Here is a 25333-nt window from a genome sequence, read left to right as displayed (position 1 = left end):
GTATTTGTAGTGGCACTTCTGATCCTGTACAAGCAGATAATGTATGCACCATGCCTAGCTAGATCTTGCCGTAGGAGACCAAACTTCAGCCTTATTTGAGCAGGTGATGTGTAGGATAGAAGGCTGAACAAGATTCTATATGCCTTGACCTGTGTGCTTTCCAACTCTTTTACATCTCTTCCCTGCATTGCCTCACTGCCATAGGTAATTGAGGGGAGTAATGTGTCCCGGACTACTTTCAAAAGCGGAGTCAGGGTAGGCCCCATCAGTTTGCTTGCAAGATTTTTCATTGTTAAGGCAATCAGCACACCTTTCCTTCTAGCTTCCTCTTTCTGACTTCTAAACGTCCTATCCTTGTCAAATATCACTCCAATGTACTTGTATTCTTGAACTGGGACAAGTTTTGTACCACCAAGGAACCCGATTTTTGGAGGTTCTTTTTATAGATTATTGACATTGTCCGTGTCTTGCTCAAGTTTATTTTTAGGTTGTTTTCTGAGGCGTAGTTCTGCATTGCCGTCAGTAGACGATGGAGACCAACTTGCGTGTGACTGAGCAAAACTACATCATCGGCATACATGAGATTTGACAGTGTTTGCCCTCCAATCCTTGGTGAGTGGGAATTGCAGGCGTTGAGCGCCTTTGGAAGGTCAGCCATAAACAGATAGAACAGCACACAGCCCTGTTTCAGACCTTTTGTTGTGGGAAGCTTTGCGGAGATGTGTGTGCCACCACCTAGTTTCACCTGCACCCAGGTATCCGTGTGCAGAAGTTTTAGCATGTTTAAAGTGTGCTGAGGTATGCCCCATTGAGCCAGTTTTCCCCATAATCTGACCCTATCAACGTTATGAAAGGCAGCACTGAAGTCAATATAACATAAATGTAAAGGTATTTTTGAGGCTTTGGCTGCATCAACTATTAGCGAGATTGTGAGAATGTTTGTGTATGTACTTGCCATTTTGCGGAAGCCGGTCTGATTCAGGGGTATTATAGAATTCACCTTTGCCGAGTTTGTCAGCTCCTCTAATACAGTGCCTGAGAAGTATTTTGCTTCATTGTCTACTAAAGCTATTAGGCGATAGTTATTGGACTCAGCTTTATCACCTTTTTTGTGGATTGCCACTATAGTTGAGCCTTTCCATGATTCCGCTATTCTATTTAATCGCCTATCTTCCAGAAATAAAAGATACAGGATATCCGCCCAGTCCTCGCGCTTAGCTTTAAACAGCTCTCCCCAAGAGGTGCATCATTTGAAAGCAGGTACCTGTAATAGACAACATGTTCTTTCATAGTGAGAGGTTGATCAAGTCAGACTCCTAAATTCTTTACTGCCTGTTTAGGAGTCAGAGCCATACCTAGCTCTGAGGGCCACCAATCGGGGCCCAAATCTGTTTGCCCATATCAAACAAAATAATCTCAGTTTTACCAACATTCAACTGAAGGTAATTCTCCGTCATCCAGGTAGCAATTGCTTTCATCCTGGCTGAGAAGCTGTCTTTTACTGTGGCCAGAACTTTGTCAAAAGAGATTATTATCAGTGTATCATCAGCAGAAAACAGTATTTCAAAGCCAAGGACTTTGACAATCTTGGCATGGGGAGCAACATATAAATAAAAATGCGTAGGGCTAAGACAAGAGCCCTGTGGCACCCTCTTATCCAGGAACAAGGGACACGATTTATATGAACCCAGATTAACAGTTTGAGTTCTGTTGCATAAGAAATTACTGAACCATTGTAGCGCTACCCCGATAATATACCAATCTGCTCTCTCTTGTGGACACTTTGAGTCTTAAGTGGAGCTCTGTCTGAATGACCGGACCCAAGTCATTTGTGTGGCTCTGGATTGTGCACGGAAAGTCTGGTATTCAGAACTATTGAGCATGAGCACGGGTCCTCCGATCAGACTGCCTCTTCAGTTCAGGAGGATCTTCTGTCACAGCAGCAGGGAAGGGTCCTGCACTCGAACCTCAAAATGCTCCATTCATATGTGAGGAGATTAAGCGGCAACAGATGACAGCTTTAGACCCTTTGCCCAAAGTCTACAATGCTATTGTGGCAGTCAAGTGTCCCTCCACCAAGCCGGTATACGCCTGTCATTGAAGCATGTTTGAGGAATGGTGTACAGATAAAAAAGTTGACCCTCGATCTGCACCACTCTCCCAGGTTCTTTTGTTTATCCTTACCCTGGCACAGGAGGGGATCTGCTTTGGACACATTAAAAGATGTGAGTCCCTTGCTCGTTGCACCATCAGGATTCAAGCAAGCCGGGCCGAAGAAGGCTGAAATGCCAGAAACCGGTCCCCGGAAGCTAGTTTCCTTCCCAGTGTAAGAATTGGCTTTTGTAGTCTGGTCTGCCCTGTTCCCATGATGCACTGGGCCAGGGACAGACTAATTTGCATACAGCCAGGTTCTGAAACTGGGATGGTGCAATGAGCTAAAAAACGGTGTTGGATCTAGCCCTGATCTCTTGACTGGGTGAGAGTATTCTGCTTAATTCAGAGACTCTGTCCATCACCACCCCTTGTTGTAAATAGTTTTGTCCACCCTAAGCGTGGAAGGGTATACTCAGATGTGAGTCCCTTGCTCATTGCACCTTCAGGATTCAAGCAAGCCGGGCCGAAGACGGCTGAAATGCCAGAAACCGGTCCCCGGAAGCTTGTTTCCTTCCCAGTGTAAGAATTGGTTTTTGTAGTCTGGTCTGCCCTGTTCCCATGATGCACTGGGCCAGGGACAGACTAATTTGCATACAGCCAGGTTCTGAAACTGGGATGGTGCAATGAGCTAAAAAACGGTGTTGGATCTAGCCCTGATCTCTTGACTGGGTGAGAGTATTCTGCTTAATTCAGAGATTCTGTCCATCACCACCCCTTGTTGTAAATATTTTTGTCCACCCTAAGCGTGGAAGGGTATACTCAGATGTGAGTCCCTTGCTCATTGCACCATCAGGATTCAAGCAAGCCGGGCCGAAGACGGCTGAAATGCCAGAAACCGGTCCCCGGAAGCTTGTTTCCTTCCCAGTGTAAGAATTGGCTTTTGTAGTCTGGTCTGCCCTGTTCCCATGATGCACTGGGCCAGGGACAGACTAATTTGCATACAGCCAGGTTCTGAAACTGGGATGGTGCAATGAGCTAAAAAACGGTGTTGGATCTAGCCCTGATCTCTTGACTGGGTGAGAGTATTCTGCTTAATTCAGAGACTCTGTCCATCACCACCCCTTGTTGTAAATATTTTTGTGCAGAAGAGTGGCCTCCAATCACCGCCTAATTTAGCAGTGTGTCTGGAGGAGGTGAGGAGATGGATGATGAGCTCATGTTTGAAGCTCAATGATGATAAGACCGAGCTCATGCTCTTGGGCCCGGCAGCCCCTTCTACCTTGGAGCTGCTATGGCCCGCGAGCATGGGGGCGGCCCCTGCCCCCAGAGATAACATCAAAAGTCTGGGGGTATGGTTAGATAAGTCGCTGAGCTTCAATACACAGGCTACCAAGGTGGCGGCCACCTGCTTTGGCCTCCTTAGGGTGATAAAAAAAATCCTTCCCCTCCTTCCATTTGAGGCCAAGCAGATAATTATACAGGGCCTTGTTCAATCCCGCTTGGATTTTAATAATGCCCTTTATCTTGGAGCACCGGACTACACCTTCCAAAAACTTCAGCGCACCCAAAATTGTGCGGCTCGTGCATTACTTGGAGTCCCACGAAGAACTTCAATAAAAGCTGGGTAAGAACGTTGCACTGGCTGCCAGTCAAGGACAGAGTAAAGTTTAAATCTTTGTGCATCGCTCACCAGGCCTTCTGGAAAATGGGCCCAGAAATCAACTGTTCCTTGATTTCCCCTTATCTGCCCAATAAGGTGCTTCGTTCCTCGTCTGCATCTCTGGCCAAGACTCCTAGAATCTTTAGAGCCAGAGCGGGAGGACGTTCCTTCTCCTATAATGTATCAAGATTATGGAACACCCTCCCTCTGCACATGAGAAACAATCCCAATCTAACCAGCTTCCGCAAGCAGCTTAAAACTTTTTTGTTTCAGTAACTAGAATCCTTGTTTTGTCCATCTGAGGGCACTCTCGTTTAGTCCTAGCGCCTGGACGCCTGAGGGCAGCTGTAGCGCTTTACAAATTTTATTTTCATTTCATTTTCATTTCATTTCATTTCAGTTCTGGGTGACCATGGCGTCACGGGCCAGCTACGGTGTCGGGAAAAGCCGCAAAACAGTACCTTTAGAAAGGCAGGGCATCAACGACCTCTCGTTGAGCTGCGACGGTACGGCGTCTGCAGGCGTCTGTTCCGTAGGTTGGTTCAGGAATTGTCGGGCCCTTGAAGTCACATGGGTTGCAGGTGGAACTCCTCGCGGTTGAAGTCAGGAGCAGCAGCGTCGGCAGGTGTCGGCAGGCGTCGAAGTTGCGGTGCGAAGTGCAGCGGTGCAGCAGGCGGTGCCCTCAGGTTGTGGTGCACGCAGTGGCTCAGTGACGGTCGTCCAGCGGCATCGGTGAGACCAGGGCTGCGGCGTGAAGTGATGCGGTGCTCGTCGGGGTGCTCGCCACGGTGCTGGCAGGTCACGGTGCAAGCAGCGGCATCATCGTTGCTGAATTGCTGTCGTCAGCTGATGAACTGGAGTCGATGGCGCCGACGTCGGTAGGCCAAGGCTGCGGTGCGGAATGAGGGCGGTACGTTGTGCAACTTACGAGCAGTGCCCTTGAACCACGGGGATACCAGGGTGACGATGTGAAGCGAGGCGGTGCAGAGTGTGGTGCCCACTGGATGCGGTGCAAGCAGCGGCTCGGTGGCGGCGTCAACAGATGTCATCGGTGAGACCAAGGTTGCATTGCGGCAGTGCCCTCTTCGGTGTCTTCAGGATACGGAGTTGGCAGCGGCGTCGTAGACGGTGTTGGGTTGCTTTTTCTTCTGTTGCAGTACAAAACATGCAGTTCCCAGTGCGGAGGCCAGAAGAACTTGAAGTCTTTGCTGTTCTTGAACAGGGGTCAAGCTCTATCACAAGCCCTAGGAGAAACTCACAAAAAGAGATTGCAGAAAGTTCAAGTACAGTCCTTTCACTGCCCAAGAAGGCAGCAGCCACTGCAGGCCAACACAGAAAAGCACACAGCAAAGTGGTAGTTCCTCCTCCAGCTCTTCTTCTTTACAGTCTTCTTGGTCCAAAAGAGTTCTAAAGTTCTGGGGTCTGCGCCCCAATATTTATACACCAAAATCCTTTGTTCTCTGAAGGCCCAAACCAGTTCTGTCCTCACTGGTACAGATTCCTGGCAGGGATGGAGACCATTGTGCAAAGCAGACCAGGCCCATTCAGGTGCAAGGGAATCTCCTCCTACTACTCTAAATGCAACCCAGGTCTATTCAGTCCAGCCCTAACCCATCAAGCTCTCTGGAGCCACTGCCCCTCTCCAGCCCCTGTTATCCCAAAGCCAGTAAATCCACCACCCCACCAGAGGCACACAGGATGGCTAAGAAAGAAAATACCTTCTTTCTAAAAGTAGTAAAAATCATCTTCACTAAAAGATGCATTTTAACATCCAGATATATTAAACTTTATTTTTCTACCTTGTTCCCAGGTGTAATTATGTTTATAAGATGGTATGAACAAACTCCCCATTCTGTCCAATGGGAACAGGCAGCCTTGCCATGTTGAAAAACGAAATACACTGTAATTAACCACCAGGATATGCCACACATATCACTACATGTCCCACCTTTAACATACACAGCACCCTGCCTACAGGGGTACCTTGGGCCTACCTTAGGGGTGACTGATATGTAGAAAAAGGGATGGTTGGGTCCTGGCAAGTGGGTGCACATGCCAGGTCGATATGACAGTTACAAACTGAGCACAGACTCTGCGGTGGCAGGTCTGAGTTACCTTTTCAGGGCTACGTCGGTGGGTGGGCCAACCAGTGCTGCAAGCCCATAAGTAGCATTTGATTTACCAACCCTGGCACTCTCAGTGCACTTTACTAGGGCCTCACCAGTAAATCAAATATGCCAATCATGGAAACACTAATCCATAACATAATTTACAACAGGAGCACTTGCACTTTAACACTGAACATCAATGAGAAAGTGCGCAGAGACACTGAACCAGCAAAAACAGAGTAAAAAACCGAGAGCTCAGAAAGCAAAAAGACTGGGGAAATACGCAAGTCTAACAGTCCTTCTATGTTTAAAAATCACAGAAGATTAAAGTTTTATTTGCAGTGTTTTTTAAACATTCAGGTCCTGCTCCCTCTTGCAGCCCTGTTTAGAAACCACTGCAGTGCATACACCTCAGCACCCTTGCACTCTGCGTAAATCTCTAATTACTACAGAGTATGGAAAAGGCGCTGAGGGGTATACACTGCAGAGTGATATGCAGTAGTTTATAAAGTTTAGAAACCACTGCATACCACTCAGCAGCGGCGCCCTTACATACTCTGCAGTAGTCATTGCAGAACATGTAAGGTTGTCGAGTAGGATTTGGCTTCTCTATTTTGTTAGACCAAAAGAGCACGTAAAGCCCACTCCACACCGTCGCAGAATTTTGTTGAATCTTGTTACATTTTAATGTAATTCTGTGAAATTCAGCAGAAACAAACTCCACCCCTACCTTTGAGCTACTGCATAACTGCCCAATTAGGCTTCTTACCATAGTAACAGCCTTCCTAGTGGCAATAACTTCTGCACGGAGAGCCAGTGAGTTACAGGCACTGTCAGCACAGCCTCTGTACCTCAACAAGTACCCAAACAAACTGGTCCCTTGTGCTAGAGCATCCATTCTTCAAATTGTGGGAACTCCCTTTCACGTAGACCAATCCATCACTCTACCTACATTTTATGCTCTGCCTCAGAGTAGAGACTCCATTAGCTTGACCCAAAAAGAGAGTTGTCTTTCTACCTTGCCCGCACAAAAGAGTTCTGGGCGGACATTCAACTCTTTGTGGGATACGTCTCAGCGAAGAAGGTATAGGCCATGCAGAAACAGACCATCTCACAATGAATAGTGCTCTGCATCAAGATCGGCTACGCACTGGCCGAAAAGCAACCTCCTGAAGGCTTGCTAACTCATTCCACCAGAGCTAAGGCTGCGACCACTGTGTTAGGTCACAGAGTTCCTGTCCTGAATATCTGTCAGGCAGTAACATGGGCTCCCTTGCACATGTTTACGTAGCACTACTGCCTGGATAGTCTGGTCTGGCGTGACAGGAATTTTGCCTGGTTGGTCGTACAGTACTTTCTAGTGTAATTCATATCACAGTCTCTCCTTCGGTGACGTATTGCTTGGGAGTTTATTCTAAGGTAAGAAATCTGTGACTAGAAATCTCTATCAAATGAACAAATTACTTACCTTTGGTAATAACTTATTTGGTAGAGACTCTATCTATTGCAGATTCCTTGATGACCTACCCGTTCTCACTGCTCTGCAAACTGATTCTAAAGTTAAGGGCTGTTTCCTTTTTAAGGGCCTTAGCTTAATGCACCAGTTGCATGTGTTCTTTGTGGGTCCCCGCTTCTGGCAAGGAAAGTCAAGAAAAGAAACTCACGTCAGTGCTCTGGGGTGCCGTACATGTCACTTCCGGCGTGGCAAACGCCCCGCGGAGCTGAACGACATTACCTACTGGTGTGCAGGGGTGCTGCTCACTTAAACATTCTGGATCCAGTTTGACGCCTGGGTAATATTTAAAGGAAAGGAATCTACAGTTAGATAGAGTTTCGGCAAGATAAGGTGCTATGGAAGGTAAGTAGCTTGTTCCTTTTGCTTTTAGCATTACCACAGAAGCTACAGGCAATCACCTGCTTTGATATGTCACATCTTGAGTATGAGAATGGGGTATACCAGGTTCTTTCAAACACAGATCTCTGATGACTGCAAATAATTCAGAACACTATAACAACGAAACTACTACACATTCAACATGGCTGTAGAAGCACATAAATAGAAACCCATTGTAACATTTTGAACTCTCATGTGCAAAACCATCAACACCAATAGCCCAGCTTTCAACCAAGTAAAGCTTAAAAGATATTCACAGAAGAGAACACTTAGCTCCAGAATGACAGTACAATTTATCATCCCACCTTAGAAGAATAAAGTTATTGTGGGAGTGGGCAGTCTTCTATGCACAAGCTACTAAACTCTGTAACTCTCATTAACCCCTTGCATGCTCACGACGGCCCACTGCCGTTATGCATCACTGTGGGCGTGTGCGGAGGATGGCCGGGGGCTGTCTGAATCCGGCCCACTTTCAAAAACGATCGCTCAGCACGAAAATTCATCGTCCATGGAAGGGGTTAAAGATAAGAATAATTTAAAACCAACTGCAATTCAGGAAGGCAATGAAGATCTGTCTTTTTCCAAGTTAATGTCATGATGAATGAACTCTAGCCAACACACAACAAGCGAAAGAGAAATCTGTGAGGCATATGCTGCTATGTGTTTATATATTCTACAATTCATGCCAAGTATTTCTCAATGAGATCCTCCGTGTAGTGCATCTAACATAGCATAGGCGTCGGCAAGGAGAAGTGTCAGACCAAGAAGAAGCTGGTTGGATTAAAGCAGGTTGTGAAAAGTGAAATTATGGTATTTGGGTTTCAAACGAAGGTAGAGCAGTGTCACCAGATGGAGAACCGGGCCTTATGGGCCGAGGGGCGCAGGGCACGCCTAATATCTCCGGGTTCACCTGCCTTGTAGGACAGAGACACGAGACACTCTGTTAGGCGTAGAAAATCGGGTTTATTAGCTGCAGCTAAGCACAGTTGTCCCAGAAGTACAGAGTAGGTTCTCAGGAGACTGCCACTTAATTCCGTGGCGCACAATCTTTTATAGCACACATATTTACAACGTCTACTCCCAAAACATACAAAACTGACAAATAGGAAAAGTTCGAAAACAAGCTATCAAGTATCTTGAATACGCCATTCTTTCAGACCCCGTGTTCTCTCCTCCCCCCAAGTTAATCAATGCTAGTGCCTGTAATCCAATTTGCAGGTGGCAGGACGTATCTACGTGCCTCAAAGGATAGTTGTGTAATAGGAGAATACAAGGAGAGAATAGTGAAGGCCAGTCAAATAAGATAAAGTAAGGGAAGAATGGTGGGACCCAAACAGTCAACTAAGACAAGGATCAATCAGTCTAGACATGGATTAATAAACTCGGCCAGACCCTGACATCGGTTTCATAAACAAGGACAAAGGGTTACTTTTTAACAGAAGAGACGCATGGCAGCGGGAAAAGCAAAAACACTACGTTCGCCGTGCTGCCTGAGTGAAGGCAACACAAAATGGTTGCTGGACACAAAATGGCGGCTAAATACGAAGCGAAGTCGAAAACCACAGAACCTCAGATTGTTTACTGAATCCTATGGCAAGACAGATTCATGGAGCAGTTCACATTGGGAGAGATGCAATGGTGCTAGTGTTCAGATAAACGTGGTTCAACCCAAGGTTTTGTGTGTTTGCTGAAGGAGTGTGTAATCGATGTGTTACCTGTCAACAGCTGAATGCTGGACAGAAAACTGTGGTTGCCTTGAGTCACATTGGATGGTCGGGGGTCTTTTTAACCAAATCCAAATGGATTTCATTGAGATGCCAAGGCTTGAACAGACCCCTGGGGGAATGGGAAAATGGGATAAAACAAGAAAAAGAAATCACACTGGCATCTTCGTATCAAGGCACACCTGTGTGTCTGGATACACTTCTCAGATGAGGGCTAATACTGAATACACTTTCTAAGATCTTTATGTTCTGGTATCTATAATACAATAATCAGAAAATCAAATTCCTCATTATGTGTAATTTTGCCTCATAATACTATTTTTAACTTTGCAGCTAATTTGTACTGTCACTCTTAAATTCAATATAAACCACAATAAGAGTTATCTTCACTCTTTACCATCTTGTGGACTACGACCTCTTCTATCTTTAAGCACTCGTCTGAGTTTCTGCAGCAAAACAAATAACATGTATTAACTCTGCACTATAGGATGTCTGCTCACTGTCCGATATTCTTATTCATTAAACATCATTTACGCTTACTGCTGAAATGTTTCTTTCTGCAATATATCGTGACATCATAATTTAAAAGTTCAAAGTCACTGGATTAAACAATGTTCACTCGAGAGTAAATAAACTGTTCACTCAAGCATAAAAGTATCAAACGTCACTGGGTTAAACAATGTTGACTCGCGAGTAAAGGAAATGTTCACTTGAGCATTAAAGTATTAACGTTGAGGGAAATAAGAATGAGTTTCTCTTTGTAAATCACCCAAATGTCACTGGAGTCAGTAAAAGCTTTTAAAGTACCTGTAATGATTGCCCGAGTTTTCTACGTTATGCGTGAAGAACAGGAAATGCCTTACTTGACTTTGAGTACTCTTTCCTTTTAGGGCAGAGAAACCTCTGAAAGCAGAGAGTGGAGTGAAGACGTCATCCTGGCAACCCCGGAATGCAGGATGCGAGGAGATGAGTCCAAACAGGGATGAGGAGAAGTCTGCAAGATTCAGGTAAGCGGGAAACGGAAAGCCGAGAGCAAGGGTGTCTCATTGTTCTTGTGCATCTTATATAGCTCTCGTAAGGGTTAAGCGCATGAAGGGTTTACAAGTGTGCATGTTGCCAACTGTCAAAAGGATCTCAATTAAGAGGCAGCAGTCATGTGTGCTTGAGGGAAAACAACGTTTTGCATATGCCGAGCACAAACTTAATCACTCTATAAAGTGGTTCTAATAGCATCCTCAACATATTTTTAAAGACTTAAACAAATAAGCAAGAAATTCCATAAACATGCATTAAACTACGTTATAAGTGTTTTAAAGCACCATAAGGCATACAATGTCTCAATCTAGTGGCCAAACTTAATACACAATATCGGTAACTTAATTTACAATATGGGTGCTGCCCATATTCCGGACACCCTTCCTAACATGAGTTGCCTTTGGTTTTGATGAGTTTTACCAGTATTCCATATAGGATAACTGGATTATACCCGCATAAAATTTGCATCCATCCACAGCATTGATAAACATCACGGATGATGTGATCCTTGGTTATTGCAAGGGATTGGCTGATGTGGTTCATTCTGTGTCTCACCAGGTTGAAGCTGCGACTGCACTGACCTTGAAGGACCTTTGTCATGACCTGTGTCCAGGGGACTCAGTCCTGGTCCTGAAGCATGTGAGGAAGAACTGTCTTGATGCATGCTGGCGAGGTCCTTACCAGGTGCTCTTGGTGATGAACATTGCTGTGAAGTGCAGAGGCTTGCTTAACTGGATTCAGGCCTCCTATACCTCCAGAGTTTCAGGACCCTCGGGAGAAACAGCTCTTCCCTCATTGAAAATAATCCAGCAGTGGTTGAAAGGCCACCGGAGTGGGCAAGCCAAGCTGTGGGGGTTCCTGAAGAGGCTGGATACTGATCCAGCGGCCTATAGGAAATATGTCAGAAATTACGCTACCTAACTTCACCATACACTCTAAAAATCACCACTTAAAAACTTGGACCCATTAACAAAACCTGACATATTTTGACCAACTGAATCATGTGGCCTAATTAAACTTATATACAACTTATATACATTTATATACATCCGCGGTAAATAAGGACATTATTTAAACAAATCCTAACTATTTAATTGGCCACCATGGCGATGGCATCTAGCTAATGATAATCTGCACTCTCGAAATGACAAGACCAGCTTGTTTTCAAAAGTAAGATTTTATTAACTATTTATTTGAGTTATAAGAATATAGTTTTATTAAAGCATTTTTATTAGAATCATTGTAAGCATATTTGAAAGCATCATATAGAATTCAGATTATTTGCAAAGAATTATAAGTTTAGCTTTTTCTCAAAACCTAAGTCCCTAAATTAACTAAATAAATGGAAATAAAGTAAAGTCTTTAGAGTATCTTACGTGCTCCAAGCAAAGTCCGACAGCACGACACCCTCATCCAAAGGTTAGAAAGCAGCAGCGTGACCCATCCACGGGGCATGGATCTTTATACCTTTCTGCGCTAAGCTAATCTAAGTAAAAGTAAAACTTTCTGCAAAAGTCGAAGTCCCATTGGTTCAAAAGTGACAAGTGACATGTCACCCCATAATTTCAAAACATCAGTTCCGTCACTTTCTTAGACTCCATTGTCTCTACTGTACGTGCTCCGAGGCTTCCTTTGCTTGCAACAATTTGCCATAGTTTTTCACTGGTTTCATTTCACTTCCTCGGATGCCAAGTTATCAAATGTTCCTTCTGCCGGTTCCTGACCTTGGCCACGTCCGACCAGAATAATGTCAGAGCCTCATCACAGTTCAACAAATGTTACTTCGATGGAAAACTTTAGAAAGGACATCTCAGGCTTCGTGCAGAAATTAAATTCATCTTTTTAGTAAACTCGAGTGAACTAGGCCCAAAGCAGTCAACTTAATTTCTCTAATGTATAAACAAACACAAGAAAATAATTAATGAAAGAAATATTATTCATTCTGTTTCCACCCTTTGTTTGCTAATTATTTAACCCACCCATTAGTCTAATGTTACCTAGCACAAAGCAAACAAATAAAGCAGCATTTTATATCTACCAGTCTTCATTATTCCACGAAATCCTTTATGCACCTATATAGAGTAGAATGACATCACATAGACAAGGAAGGCAAAATAAGCACATGCCACTTTTAAAATTCAGCTGCAGTTAGTTATGACATGACAGAACGACAAAATTAATTTATTATTTTTGCACGAACAAAAAGAGGCAACAGTAATGCACATTTATGAACACATATGTTAATGTTCCCGCGTGTATAAGTTTAATCTAAGTTGATTTAGTACAAATACATCACAAATCATTAATAGGATTATTTTATTTTATGGAAGTATGACTTCACGAGTTGGAATAAAAAGTTATTCTCTATCTCGCTCCATCAACTCCCTCATCTGGTGATTAACAAATCACCACACCACACCCACATTTTAGAAAATTTAAACTAAATAGAAAATGATTCAAATTCACTTGAGTTAGTATTCTAAAAATTCGTTTCTGCAAATTCTCTGCAATTATCATAACGAGCCCTATGTAATTCTTGTAATTCTATTTCATTTTCTTCTTCCTTTTTTATTTTATAAATTCTCTTCTTTTCTTTCATTTGTTTCTTTCTTTTATGTAATAAACAACCAATTTTCGTTAGAACTATTATAAATATTATCACAATCAAAGGTGTTAAAATCTTGCCAAGAACTGAACCACCTATTTCTTGAAACCAGGTTTTTATAGCTTGAAACCTTTTTGAAAGTCGCTCTGAGAAATCTTCCTCTTCTAATGGAACTATCTCCGAATGCATTTCTGTAATATTCTTAATATACATATCAATATTTTTACTTTCATCAGGTATGTAGGTACAACAATGTTGTACATGTAAAATGCCACAAACTCCTCCCTCTTTTGCTAGAAGTATATCTAAAGCAAGGCGATCTTGCATCTCCATAGTTCTAATTGCAATAACTTCAACATTCACTAATTGGAAACCATCTGCTGTATCAGTGGACAATCTATCGACAATTGTGGATAATTTTCTAATTTACCCTGCATTCAAGGTTATACCTACTATAGGTATCACTGCTTCAAAAATATCTCCTAAAATTTCTGTGAAACTTTCTCTTCTATATCTATTTGCATGATTATTAATTTTGAACAAACCTTCTGTATTTCTATCAACATGAAATATCTTTGGAAAAACAATTCCAACAAAACAAGTCCCATACCAATGATCTGGAAGATTATAATAAGCCTTGTCACCACAAATAAAATAAATCCCAGGAAAAATTGGATCCTTGCCACCTTTGAATCCCCAACCTCCCATAATCTGATAAGTGTCTTCACAATTACTAGCACCCACAAAATAATTATCAAAAAGTGTATTATCTCTTCTAATACAAAGCTTACCACTAACTGGTTTATCTATGTGAATTGCAACATTATCAAAAGTTTTGCCATTAAGCTTCTCATCTTCTTTTTGCCAGAATCTAGATTTAGTCTGCTTAACTAATTCGTTCCTTTTATAAATTGCTCTCCTCTCCTCAACAAGGTTCAGGAAATTCTTTCCTTCAGTACTTAGTTTACAAGTTAGATTATTCTTATAAGCATACTCATAAGTAAGTTCGTTAGTTACTAAGAAAAATTCCCTCATCTGTTTAGCTTTTTTATGTTTATTCAGAACACCCTCAATTTTTAAGTTCGCAAATATTTCATCAAAATTTGAATAATAGTATTCTAAACGTCCAGTCTGATAGAACAAACTAGCTAACACACTACATGTTATACCATATGTAAGAGGAAGCATATTATATGTTACTCCCTCAGAAACAGAAGCAGGTAACTTTACACAAACATAGCAGTCTTTAGCGTCCATTACTTTAACATATTCTCCTAAAAGCCTTGTGAATGTATTGCTTGAAAAATCACTAATAGATTTGTCCTGATGAATTTCAGGTTTGTGATCAATAACTTTGCTTGTTGCACTATGTTTGTTTTGACTAATTGAAGCTTTGCTTGTCATATTGACTTTGTGTAAATTTTTGTTGATTTCAAAAGGAATAACAACAGCTAAAACTAACCAGAGCAGAATTAACACAAGCACACATACCAGAGTAATCTTACAGCATCTCTTGAATATAGAACATTTCGAAGTACTCCGTTCCATAACGTAAGGCATTTTTTTTTTCTCAAACGTTGTCTTAGAAGAGAAAAAGAAACAAAAATTATTTTAAAATATTAATTTCTAAAATGTACACCCCCCTTTTAAAAGAATTTTTTTTTTTTTTTTTACTTAATCCTAACAATGTATCTTCGACCTTATGTCACAAAATTTTCACAGCTAAACAAGTTTTCTTCGACCTTGTGTCACCTAACACAATTTCTTCGGCCTTTTGCCAAAATAATAAAAAAACAAAACCCAATTTAATAAATTAGTACTTCAATCATTGTCACTAATTTCTTCAATTTCATCTTCCTGACTGCTACTATTAATCTCAATAACAGGAGGAATTATCAGATAAGTCCATTCAGGAGACCTATATTTCTGATTTGGCTTCACAACTCTCTTAGTTTTTCTAGACACTACTTCTATTTTCCTCCCTTTTTCAGCTTTCTTCTCAGGCTCATTTTGACTAGTGATTTCATCCACCTGCTCCTTAGAATTTTTAATTATCCTGACTCTCAATCTTCCACTTCCGCTTGGCCACAAATCACCTTTTCTCAAGATCTTTCTTTTCGGTTCTGAAACATTTGTTTCTGACTTCCAAGATCTTTTCTTTACTTTTCCATCTTCATCATCCACGTCACTTTCTCCAGAGTCACTGTCAGAAATTTCGATTCTTGACACAGGAACTTTTCTACTCGGCAGTTTCACTCTGTTAGGAAGTATACTTTGTCTTCCATCACTGGTACTTGGTAATTCGTTCTCCTCCTCTTCTTCAATTACCTTCAGCTTCCCAGTTCCTGGATTACCATTCCTTCTTTCAAAGCTTTGTTTCTGTTTTTCGATACTCTCCTGGTCAGAAATTTCTATTATCTCAGTTTCTCTGTCTTCAAAATTTTCAATAGATTTTACTCCATTTACTTTCTTGACTGATTCTTCTGCTACTTTCTTTTCTAGCAGATCTTCATTTTCAGAATCTATTTCAATGATTTCCAAATCTTTTCTTGTCAATTCTCCATTCACAGGTACAGTTTTCAGATGTCGACCTCCTTGTCGATCTTCAAAATCTGGAACTCTCTCACTTTCTACTTCAGAATCTGAATCTTCTGTTGAATCACTTTCTTCATCAGAATTATCGGGAGTAGGTACTGGAATAGTATGACTGGGATGAATCCACCTTTTCAATCCTTTACATTTTACTGCATTTGTAGTGACTAGAATTATCTGCCTAGGCTTCTGCCACCTAGGGACCAAACAATTTCTTCTTCGATTAACTTTAGTCCTGACCCAATCTCCAGGTCTCAGATCATGAGTCTGCACTTTTTCATCAGATTGTGCTCCAGTTCCCACCTGATTAGACACAGAAGTCACTACGTCAGACAGTCTCTTGCAATATTCTAAAATAGCACTGTCATTAATGCTCAACAATTTGCCAACTGGAACAAAAGCTTGCCTCATGACCCTGCCCATTAAAATCTCATGAGGACTCAAACCTGTCTTCTTATCAGGTGTACTCCTTAATGACATTAGAACTAGTGGAAGAGCATCTGTCCACTTTACACCTGTATCTAGACACATTTTTCCAATCCTGTTCTTAATTGTTCCATTAATTTGCTCAACAACTCCAGATGCCTCTGGTCTGTATGCACAGTGTATTTTTCTGCTCAATGTTTAATGCTTCACAAATTAATTTCATAAGTTTGTTATCAAAATGGCTCCCTCCATCACTTTCAATAGTGACAGGAAAACCGTACCTTGGAATGATTTCTCTAAGCAACAGTTTTGCAACTGTAATTGAATCACAATGTCGAGTAGGAAAAGCTTCTACCCATCTTGAAAATAAACAAACAATCACAAGAACATATTTCAAACAATTGTGTAGGGGCATCTCAATGAAATCCATTTGCAATCTGGTGAAAGGACCACCCTCTCGACCTATAATTCCTGTACCTACAACTGACTTTCTGTTTGGGTTCATTTGCTGGCAAGTTAAACACCTCTGACAAAAAGATTCAGCAATAGTTCTAAATTTGGTATTAAACCAAATCTCTTTAAAAAGTCTGATCATGGAATCTCTTCCAATATGGCTAGGACCATGATATAATCTGGCCATGTCAGCAAGTAAACAATTTGGTAAAACTACTCTGCCATCTTTGTAAGTCCATACTCCATCCTCATCACGTGGTCTACATTCTGCTTTTAACCACAAATCCTTTTCCTCATCATCAGCTTCATTTTGCAAATCCCTGATTTCCTGCCATGTTTCCACTACTGATGTTAGCATTAATGAATTTGAATCACATTCTTTGCTTTTTCCCCGATTGTATGCACGACAATTTTTCGCACAGTACTTTGCTGTTTCGTCTGCATAAGCATTACCTTTGGAGATAAAATCCACACCTTTTGTATGTGCTGCATACTTAACCACAGCAATTTCTTTAGGTAATTGTATAGCGTCAATTAATCTTTTGATAAATACTGCATTTTTAATTGGTGACCCTGTTGAAGTTAAATAACCTCTCTGAGACCAGAGCTGTCCATAATCATGCACAACTCCGTACCCATACTGGCTATCAGTTATTATGGTAACTCTCAAATCCTTTGATATTTCACAAGCACGAATTAAAGCAATTAATTCAGCCACCTGTGCTGAACGAATTCCTTCAAGACATGATGCTTCTTCAACATCTGCAACTGTACAAACTGAATAAGCTGCTTTTAAAACACCTCCTTCTGACCTCAAACAAGAACCATCCACAAAATAAACGAAATCTGATTCAGGCAAAGGAACATCTTTAATGTCCTGCCTAGGCTTGGTGCAATATTCCATAACATCCAAGCACTCATGTTCCACGTCATTTTCGTCAATAATTTCAGAATCAGGTAACAATGTGGAAGGATTCAGATTTACGCATCTTGCAATAGAAACATTATCAGCTCCCAGAATAATTTTTTCATATTTAGTCAACCTACTGCTAGTTAAATGCTGAGTTTTACCTCTTGTCAGTAATATTTCAACTGAATGAGGCACAAAAACTTTCACAGGAAATCCCATTATGATTCCTTCACTCTGCTCAAGACTGACACTTGTTGCAGCAACTGCTTTTAAACAACCTGGTAAGGCTTTTGCAACTGGATCAAGAACTGCAGAGAAATATGCAATGGGCTTCTTTAGATTCCCATGTCTTTGAATTAACACAGATAAAGCACATCCCTCTCTTTCACTGCAATATAGTTCAAAACCTTTTTCATAATTTGGCATGCCTAAAGTTGGAGCTTCACACAAACTTCTTTTTAGATTTTCAAAAGACTCAAACTCAGCTTCATTTAAAACAATTGGGTCTTTTACATCTGATTTTGTCAATCTCTGTAGTGGTTTCGCAATTACCGAAAATCCACTTATCCATTGTCGACAGTAACCAACCATTCCCAGAAACATTCTGACCTGTCTTTGTGTTCTTGGAGGTTGCATTGCTTGAATCATTTTAATTCTCTCAACTGTCACTTGTCTCTTTCCCTTTGCAATTCTGTGACCTAGATATTTTACCTCCTGTTCACAAAACTGCAATTTAGCTGGAGACACTTTATGTCCCTCATCTGCTAAATGATTTAGCAAAATAATCGTGTCTGTCACACAATTTTCTCTTGTTTTAGCAGATATTAACAAATCGTCAATATACTGCACCAACGTTGACCTGCCAGGTAAATCTAGATCTTCCAAAGATCTTTTTAACAGCTCATTAAAGATAGAAGGACTTTCTGTATACCCTTGAGGAATTCTACACCATGCGAGGGTCCTACTCTGGAATCTGAAAGCAAACATTTCTTGACTCTCAGGATGTAATGGTACAGTAAAGAATGCATTACAAAGATCAATAACAGTATACCATTCTGCATCATGTGGAATCTGATACAAAATAACTGCAGGATTTGGAACCACAGGACAACATGGTACAACAATTTGATTAATTTTTCTCAAATCCTGAACAATCCTATATGTTCCATTTGATTTCTTGATTCCCATAATCGGTGAATTACAAGGACTGCTCTCAATTTCTTTTAAAACACCTTGTTTAATGAACTTTTCAATCACAGGAATAACTCCCTCAATTGTCTCTGCTTTCATTTTATACTGAGGAATATTTGGAAATTCTATTCCCTGCTTTAAAGTAATTTTGACTGGATCGACATGTTTCATCAGACCCATCTCATTTCCAGTCAAATCCCAAATTTCAGCTTTTACTGTTTCTTTGAGCTCTTCTGGTAAATTATCTTTTTCAAAAGTAGGAAACAATTTTGATTCTTCTGTTTCTACCAACATCATAGTCATTCGATACAAACCATCTTCCTCCATTGTTTGTAGTTCGACTCCCTCAGGAGAACAATATATTCTGCAATTCATTTTGCACAATATATCCCTCCCCAGCAAATTCACAGGACTGCTATTACAGACCACAAATCTGTGTTTGTCTCTGAAATTTCCAATTTCAACTGGTACTGGATCAGTTAGATCCGTTCTGATCTGTTGATTAATTACTCCAACAACTTGGATGGTTTCCCCAGAGAGAGGTAGGTTTTCAATTTCCACTGATCTAACAGTAGAACGGGTAGCACCAGTGTCCACTAAGAAAGTAATGTCTACATCATTAACTTTCCCATTTACAAAGGGACCAGACTGGTCAACCTCAAGAGTGGCTCCAATAACGCACTTTTCCCCCTCTCTCGGGCACCGTCAGAAGCAATCATCAGAATCACTTTCTTGTTGCTCAGCTAACAAAAATTGTCCTGAAGCATTTTGCACAATTTGCCTTTGTGTTCTGATTACCTGATCATCTCCTTGAAATCCCACACTTGGATTATATTTTTGACTTCCCCCACAAGTAGGGAAAGGAGGTTGCGGTATTTGATTTTGCTGGTGATTCAATTGGTTTTGCAGCTGTCGCTGAAGACTCAAATCATTTAAATTCTGTTGCAACTGTAGCTGTCGCTGCAGATCAACATCACTCTGCATCTGTGGATTTAACAATGGACTTTTTAAATTTCTAGATGGTTTCTTACATTAGTCTTTCCAATGTCCAATTTCTCCACAATTGAAACAAGGTAATTTCTGTTTTAATTCCTCAACTTTAGGATTACATTTTCTATTAATATTAAATTAAAATTTTCCTTGACCCTGATTTGAATTCTGAGTTTGAATAAAATTAGTATTTTTGTTTCCAAGACTAGCAATCTGTTGCTCAGCCACTTTCACTTGAGCCCACATCGCTTTCTCCTTGAGCTTTTTCTGCTTCACTTCTAACTCATCACTGCAGTATTTAGCTTTTCTTAAAATATCATCAACTGAAAGTGATTGCCAACCAACAATGTTATTTCTGATCATTTCTCCAACCTCTGGTCTTAGACCATAAATGAATCTATAGATAAAATGGCTCATATCCTTTTCATCCAGTTTCTCATAGCCACTGTATTGTTTAAAAACTAACAGTAGCCTTTCATAAAATGAATGAACTGATTCTTTCGGTTCTTGATTAGTTCTATCTATTTTAACCCAGTCAACCTCTTTTGGTGGATTTTTTTGTTTTAACCATAAAATCACTTTTTCATAAAAATCCATTACTATTGGAGCTGGAGCACCTGTTTCTATATTTCGCTCAGGTTCCTCTTTTGGCCAACTTATAGAAAGTTTACATTCTGTCCAAAGATCTGATGGGACAACAATGTCAAAGAATCCATCTAGATCAATCCACAGAACTTTTGAGACTTTTATAAACCTGTCTACCTGACGATACCACTCAACAGGCTTTTCTCTTAATCTAGGAAAGTCATTTGTAAACAACAGAATGTCCTGTCTTGACCAAGGGACATGAACATATCCTCCACCTGCAATCTCTCTCATTGGAAACTGTTTTGACAATTTCTCTAACTTCTCATCTTCCTTCTTTCTTGTCCATTTCACTCTCCACTTACTCAACTCACCTAATTTTTTGATGTAAACAATTAACTCTTTTATATGCATTATCCTTCCCATTGAATTCAAATGTTCAATATCCTTTTCTGTAAAATCCAATCTATAATGTTTTCCAAAATTCTTTTGTCTGTTCAAATCAATTTCAAGTTCTGCTGCCAGTTCTTCTAATTGATCATATTTATTTTTTGCTTTCCACTGAATACTCTTACAGATGAACAGGAGTTCATCATCACGGCAAAATTTTAAACTATCAGGACCAATTGTGCCAATAATGAACTCTTCCAAATTAGCTTTTAATTTTGCTACATCAAGTTTGGAATTTTGTTTTCTAATTTCAGAAGTTTCAGCATCAGATTCTGCACCCATCGGTGATTTGGAAAAAGAACCTTCATTAAAAGTCAGATCAGGCATTCTCGTTTTTCCCGAATTAACTTCAGATATATCTGAGTAAAGTTTTTCAGCAACCCTTTGAATTTCAGCATTTAAAGGAATTGTTAAACCTGTTTTGTTAATTTCATTTCGTTCAAAAACAGGCTGAACAGGACCAATCGTTACCTGAACTGTCACAGCTTCCATGCCTTTTGTCATTTGCCGAATTAATTCTTCTTTTGATCGAAAATATTCAGAAGAATTTTCAACTTCTTCAATTTTAACTTCTCTCATATAATTTTTGGGAGCTTCCCTTTCTCTTGGAATTAACGAAAAATGTTTACCTCCAATACAGACATCAGCATTTCTCCCAGTTTCTAATTTTTCTGGAGTTTCAAAAGATTCAGAATTATTTGGATATAGTTTAGAAGATTCACTAATCGGTGGTGCACTCGGTGTAGTCTCTGTAGAAACCATCTGAGTAGACCATGACAGAGGAGGTCTCAAAGGCTCATTTCTTTTATTAGAAGTGAAAATTTCTTCTAAAACTGCATCTTCAGTCTCACTTTCTAATGGGGCATTATTTTTCTTTTCAGTTCTTTTTTCACTAGGAGATCCTAAAACCATTTCTCTTATTAAATAAAGTCCATCGCTCATGCTTCCCTGTCTCCACATTCGCATTCTATCTTCATGAGTTTCCCTTCTATAGCTTGGTATTTTAGGAGGTCTTTTAATACCACTCGCTTCTCTTTGTAGTTGAAACATTTCATCCTCCCATTCAACTAAAGCTTCAAATTGAGTAGGTCTCGGCTTTGGTATCAGAGCATTCATCTTTTCTCTTAAATTACTTAAAACCTTTACATTAAAAGAACCATCGTCCGGCCAAGTCAAAACACCATCATCTTTTGTGTAGTGTTTCCAAATATCAAACCATAAAACTATATGATAGCCATATTCACCTTCCATATACGCTGCAGGTGTTTTATATTTATGAAGTAATTTACCACCTCGCGTTTCTATTTTCTTGTCAGGTGAAATAAAAATTTTAAGTTTCTGAAACAACGTAGGCTTTTTCTCAACATGTTTAAAATGATAACTCATTTTTAAGAATCTAATTCAATTAATAAAATTGTTTTAAAATTATTTCCGGGATGTTCCGCAAAATCAACCAATCCGTGCGCGAAACACACCAACAAGCCAATCAGGATTGAGCTACGTCACCACCTTACTCACCCAATAATAATAGAGTTTTATTGAAGAGTCAATCAGCTATCAGCTCGTCAGAGATTTAAGAGCTAATCAGAACACAGCTTGTGACGTATGTCGCCCAATCACAGCGCGGCTCTGTGACGTACACAGCAGCTGCGGTTTCTAGCTTCTCACTCCCAGCGCTCACCCCTCCTTCACAAAATCTTTTCACAGCGCCATTTTAAGAACGCTTTTTCGGTGAAATTTAAATTTTAACAACGACAAGAAAGACTCATCTGTCTGTTTCTCTAATAAGTGATAAAATTTCAATCACACAAGAATTCTATACGTGGAATAGACGACGCTATTCTCACAGAATACACATTTGGCAGTATAGTAATCTTTTTACTCTACCCTTCAAACAAGTAATTAATGAACTTGTTTTCCCTCCAGAATGCACAACTAAGTGACTTATTTCAAAAGTTCAACTTGAACACAATTACAAAACAATCATGCACTTTCAAACGGGAAGACCCTAAAATCAAACACACATGAAATCCGTACAGGACTCTCACCTGTTTATAGATATCATGCACCGTTAATAAAATAAACGACGTTATCCGTACAGGACTTTCACCTGTTTATAGATATGAAACATGTATCTCTACAGGACTCTCACCTGTTTATAGATAATCATGTACCGACGTTAAATTACCCTTCACTCAAGCTCGAATATATACTATTACTTTTATCACAGTGAGTTTTAGAGCGGGCTCACTGTCCCTATTCTCATGCTGTTCAAATTTCTTAGATAATCCTCACTATGCAACATTCACACCTAGCCCTAACATGTGTTGCACGACCACAACACTAGTGATACACGACGATACCACTACTCTGAAACAGATCAAATGTACTGTGTGACTACCTTCTCATCACACTATCTGTACCGGTACAACTCACATATAGCACGGAAAACAAACTCAACATGTGTTAAACATCGATCCTATACTTATACCTTAATACATTGATTACCATAGCAACCATCAAAATCTGCTACCAGAAGAATTGATCCAGTGGCCTATAGGAAATATGTCAGAAATTACGCTACCTAACTTCACCACACACTCTAAAAATCACCACTTAAAAACTTGGACCCATTAACAAAACCTGACATATTTTGACCAACTGAATCATGTGGCCTAATTAAACTTATATACAACTTATATACATTTATATACATCCGCGGTAAATAAGGACATTATTTAAACAAATCCTAACTATTTAATTGGCCACCATGGCGATGGCATCTAGCTAATGATAATCTGCACTCTCGAAATGACAAGACCAGCTTGTTTTCAAAAGTAAGATTTTATTAACTATTTATTTGAGTTATAAGAATATAGTTTTATTAAAGCATTTTTATTAGAATCATTGTAAGCATATTTGAAAGCATCATATAGAATTCAGATTATTTGCAAAGAATTATAAGTTTAGCTTTTTCTCAAAACCTAAGTCCCTAAATTAACTAAATAAATGGAAATAAAGTAAAGTCTTTAGAGTATCTTACGTGCTCCAAGCAAAGTCCGACAGCACGACACCCTCATCCAAAGGTTAGAAAGCAGCAGCGTGACCCATCCACGGGGCATGGATCTTTATACCTTTCTGCGCTAAGCTAATCTAAGTAAAAGTAAAACTTTCTGCAAAAGTCGAAGTCCCATTGGTTCAAAAGTGACAAGTGACATGTCACCCCATAATTTCAAAACATCAGTTCCGTTACTTTCTTAGACTCCATTGTCTCTACTGTACGTGCTCCGAGGCTTCCTTTGCTTGCAACAATTTGCCATAGTTTTTCACTGGTTTCATTTCACTTCCTCGGATGCCAAGTTATCAAATGTTCCTTCTGCCGGTTCCTGACCTTGGCCACGTCCGACCAGAATAATGTTAGAGCCTCATCACAGTTCAACAAATGTTACTTCGATGGAAAACTTTAGAAAGGACATCTCAGGCTTCGTGCAGAAATTATATTCATCTTTTTAGTAAACTCGAGTGAACTAGGCCCAAAGCAGTCAACTTAATTTCTCTAATGTATAAACAAAGACAAGAAAATAATTAATGAAAGAAATATTATTCATTCTGTTTCCACCCTTTGTTTGCTAATTATTTAACCCACCCATTAGTCTAATGTTACCTAGCACAAAGCAAACAAATAAAGCAGCATTTTATATCTACCAGTCTTCATTATTCCACGAAATCCTTTATGCACCTATAGAGAGTAGAATGACATCACATAGACAAGGAAGGCAAAATAAGCACATGCCACTTTTAAAATTCAGCTGCAGTTAGTTATGACATGACAGAACGACAAAATTAATTTATTATTTTTGCACGAACAAAAAGAGGCAACAGTAATGCACATTTATGAGCACATATGTTAATGTTCCCGCGTGTATACGTTTAATCTAAGTTGATTTAGTACAAATACATCACAAATCATTAATAGGATTATTTTATTTTATGGAAGTATGACTTCACGAGTTGGAATAAAAAGTTATTCTCTATCTCGCTCCATCAATACCCACCAGGTTCAGCTGAATGGGGTTACACTACACAAGGCCCAGGTACAGACTCTGAGGGAGACTGTAACGTTGCAAGTGGCAGAGAGTCAGACTCAGCTGAACAGATTGGTGTGGAAAGTGTTTGAGAGCTGCGGAAGAAAACTGTAGTCTCAAGAGAATTGTGGCCTGTAAGACACAAAAGGTAGAACCTGAGACTTGCACTGGAAAGAGATCTTGCTCCCATATCTGAAGCGTCTGAGTCGGATCAAAGTGACACAGAATAAGCACAAGGGAGCTTGAGGAGATCAAGGAGAGTGAGACTACCGTACCAGAGATACACTGCCCCATGAGTGGACTTACTTGGTCACAGATGCAGGGACCCATGAGGTCCGGACGAGTGAGGCGAGGAACTTCAGTGTTGATAATTAAATTGAACTGTTAGTCCCTGGAGTAGAAGCTAATGACGTTTTGACACTGACTGTACCAGATCCACTGAGACTGAGTGGCTTATGTAGCTTGATTTTGGAAGATTTTACGTTACCAACTTTTGGGTATCAGCTACCAGCTCAGGAGAGTGTTACATTT

The 25333-nt window shown here is 40.2% G+C and overlaps 1 long non-coding RNA gene across 1 annotated transcript in view; it reads left to right on the top strand.

Moving 5' to 3' along the window:
• The window catches only part of LOC144772168 (uncharacterized), a 123147-nt gene that overhangs the window by 94843 nt on the left and 2971 nt on the right, over window positions 1–25333 (top strand). The window contains exon 2 of the long non-coding RNA XR_013599679.1: window positions 10371–10487. This is a non-coding gene — a long non-coding RNA (uncharacterized LOC144772168). The remainder of the gene's footprint in view (window positions 1–10370; window positions 10488–25333) is intronic.

The sequence above is a fragment of the Lissotriton helveticus genome, chromosome 1_1, assembly GCF_964261635.1.
Source record: "Lissotriton helveticus chromosome 1_1, aLisHel1.1, whole genome shotgun sequence".
Taxonomy (NCBI): Eukaryota; Metazoa; Chordata; class Amphibia; order Caudata; family Salamandridae; genus Lissotriton; species Lissotriton helveticus.
Note: the sequence above shows the minus strand (reverse complement) of the source record. Positions and strands in the feature narration are given on the sequence as shown.